The sequence below is a fragment of the Nannospalax galili genome, unplaced genomic scaffold (assembly GCF_000622305.1).
Source record: "Nannospalax galili isolate Female #2095 unplaced genomic scaffold, S.galili_v1.0 scaffold262, whole genome shotgun sequence".
Lineage (NCBI taxonomy): Eukaryota > Metazoa > Chordata > Mammalia > Rodentia > Spalacidae > Nannospalax > Nannospalax galili.
In genome coordinates, this window is record NW_008348083.1 from 1,580,789 (window position 1) to 1,584,357 (window position 3,569).

Consider the following 3,569-nt stretch of genomic DNA (forward strand, 5'->3'; position numbering starts at 1 on the left):
CAAGAACAAGTGAAAGAAAGCATACACTATTTGTCTTTTTGAAATTGACTTAATCACTTAACATTATTATCTCCACTGTATCATTTTCCAGTCCTGGAAAACTTGGGTATATAAGGACATTTTCCTTATTCATTTTCCTGTTGTTGTATACCTGGATTGATTTCATAGTTAGCTGTTGTGAGTAGTGCTGCAGTAAACACTGATGCGTAAGCATCTCTGTGATATGTTGGAATTAGAGTAAATACTGAGGAGTGGTATTGCTATGGAAGATGTATTGGTAGACTTTTGAAAACCTCTACACTGACTTCCATAGTGACTGGATTACTTTACAGTTAGTTCCAACAACAGTGTCTAAGGGCTCCCTTTAAGCACACACCCTCATCAGCATTTGTTATTTGTTTTCTTTTAAAAATTTGATATTTTTGAGAGTTTCATACATTAGTACTATATTTACATAAGTTATAGCCTCTCCTCCCATCCCATTATTTAAAAATTGTTTATGAATGTTTTGATTCCATGTAAGTGCTCCACATGCATGCAATGCCTACAGAGGCCAGAGGAGGGCGTTGGACCCCCGGAACTGGAGTTACTGATGGTTGTTAGCTGCCATGTGGGTACAGGTCCTCTGCAAGATCAGCAAGTGCTTTAAACTGCGGAGCCAGCTCTCCAGCCTCCTATTCAACCTCCCCAATCTCCCCCCAATATTCTGACATCTTTTTAAATTAAAATGGTTACATATATACATATGTGTATGTATATAAAAAACTTACTGAGTCCGTTTAGTGGTGTTAGTATGTACATGTGTTAAGGACTGACCATTTGGGATTGGGTAACCTACCAGGGGTCTCATCCTTGGAGAAAACAGAATTTTTCTTCTCTCAGCAGCCATTAATGCCTGTAGCTCTTCATCTAGAGGTGCAATGTGAAATTTCCCCCATCCACGTTGGCATGCCAGCTGGTGTTGTCATTATGGAGGTCTCGTATAGACACCATGAAGTCAACATATGGTTGCCTAAACGAGATCTACATACTGTTATTTGTTTCTTAGTGACAGTCATTTTGACTGGGGTGAGATGGAATCTCAGTGTAGTTTTTGATTTCTTAGTGGCTAATAAAATTTAATAATTTTTCATATGTTTATTGGCCATTTGCATTTCATCTTTAAAAAACTTTCAGCTCATTAGCCAATTTATTGATTAGGGCTTTTTTTTTCTTGTTTAGTTTTTTGAATTATTTTATATTCTTGATGTTGATTCTCTGTCAGGTTCATAGCTTGCAAAGATTTTCCTCCTTTCTGTAGGCCATCTCTTCATTTTGTTAACTATTCCCTTTTTTGTATGAAAAGATTTTTTATTTCATCCACTCCCGTTCCTCTGTTAGTGACATCATTTCCTGAACAACTGGAGTCCAATGAAGAAAGTGCTTGCCTATATGTATATCTTGAAGCATTTTCTTTACATTTATCTCCAATAATTTCAGAGATTCAGGTCTTACATTAAGGCCTTAGATCCACTTAGAGTTGATTTTTGTGCAGGGTCAGATATGGGTGTCTAATTTCATTCTTCTACATGCTGACACTGAGCTTTCTCAGTACTATTTCTTGAATAGAATGTCTTCTCTCCAAAATGTATTTTTGTCATCTTTGGAAAAATTCTGGTGACTAGCTGCATTTTTTTTACCATACTGTTTTTGTTAATATGGCTTTATAGTATAAATGAATATCTCCCCCAGCATTAATCTTGTTGGTCAAGATTGCTTTAGCTATCATTGGTCTTTTGTGCTTGCATAAGAATTTTAAGATTTTTTTTCTCTTTTAATGAAGACTGGTGGTAAAATTTCCATTGGGATGGCACTGAATCTGTGGATTGCTTTTGGTAGGTTGGCTATTTTCACACCTTGCACATAGGTGGTATATCCATCTTACAGTGTTTTTCTCAATTTCTTTTTCCAATGCGTTAAAGTATTCAGTGTAGAAATATTTTACTTCTTTGTTTTAATTTATTCCAGATATTGTTTTGAAGATATTATGAATGTTGCTTCCCTGATTTTTTTCAGTATGTTTGTCATTATATAGGAAACTACTGAGTTTTGAATGTTAATGCATCCTGCCAGCTGGCTGAATGTGTTTATCAATGCTAAGAGGTCTATGGTGGAGTCTTAAGGGTCTTTTATGCATAGAATTATATATCTGCAAGTAACAGTATTTTGGCATTTTTCTTTTTGTGTTTCCTTTATTTCCTTCTTGTATTTCTCTTGCTAAGATTTCAAACACTGTATGAGTAAGAATAGACAAAGTGGGCACAGTTTTATGTTTCTGGTTTTGATGGAAATGCTTTGAGTTTTTCTCCAATTAGTGTAAGGTTGGATACGAGCTTGTCATATATTGCCTTTATTATACTTAGCTATATTCATAGTATTCCTAGTCTACAGAGATTTTATCATGAAAGGATGTTCAATTTTGTAAGTAGTCTTGTCTGTATCTATTGAGATGACCATGTGATTTCTGTCCTTAAGTCCAGTTGTGTGATGTATTGATTTTTGTAACTTAAACCATCCCTTCGTTTCTGAAATATAGCCAACTTGATCATGGTGAAAGGCATTTTTGATGTGTTCTTAAATTTGGTTTGCCAGTGTTATATTGAGAATTTTTGCATCTTTGTTCATCAGAGATATTGGTCTATTATTTTCTTTTTTGGTTATGTCTCCATCTGGTTTTGGTACTAGATAATACTGGTTTTATAAAGAATTTTGAAGTGTCCCTCCTTTTTCTATTTTATGGAATAATTTGAGAAGGATTGGTATTAGTTTTTCTTTAAAGGTATGGAATAATTCCATAATAATCTCGTCTGGACCTCAACCATTTAGTTGGGAGATCTACTGTTGTTGCTTCTGTCTCATCGCTTGTTAGTAAGTTGGTTTATACTGTCTATCTCGGTTTGACTTAGGTAGGTCATATCACCTAGAAACCACCCATTTATTTTAGATTTTCTAATTTAGTGGATTATACTTTTTAAGGCATGTCCTTATAATTTTCTCAATTTCATTGGTATCTGTTATTATATTTCCTTTTTCATCTCTAATTTTATTAATTTGGGTTTGGTCATAGTTTGCTTTCTGTTGCTGTGATGAAACACTCACCAAAATCAACTCTGGGCAGAAAGGGTTTATTGGCTTACAGGGTACAGTCCATCATCCAGAGAAGCCAAGGAAGGAACTCGAGGCAGTAGGTTGAAGCAGAAACCATGGGGGAATGCTGCTTAATGACTGGCTTCTCCTTGCTCACCTACTTTTCTTATATGGCCCTGTTATACCTGCCAAGGAATGGCACTTCCAGCAGTGGGTTGGGCCTTCCTACATCAATTAGCAATCAAGAAAATTCCCCACAGATATGTCCACAGGTCAGTCTGATGGAGATAATTCCTCAGTCGAGGTTCCCTCTTCCAAGGTGTCTCTAGTTTGTGTTAAGTTGACAAAATCAATCAGCACAATTTACCTCTTGTCAACCTGACACTTAAACACCTTACTTTCAAACCACAACCTTTCCTTTCTTGATTATCTCTAAGAGTTCA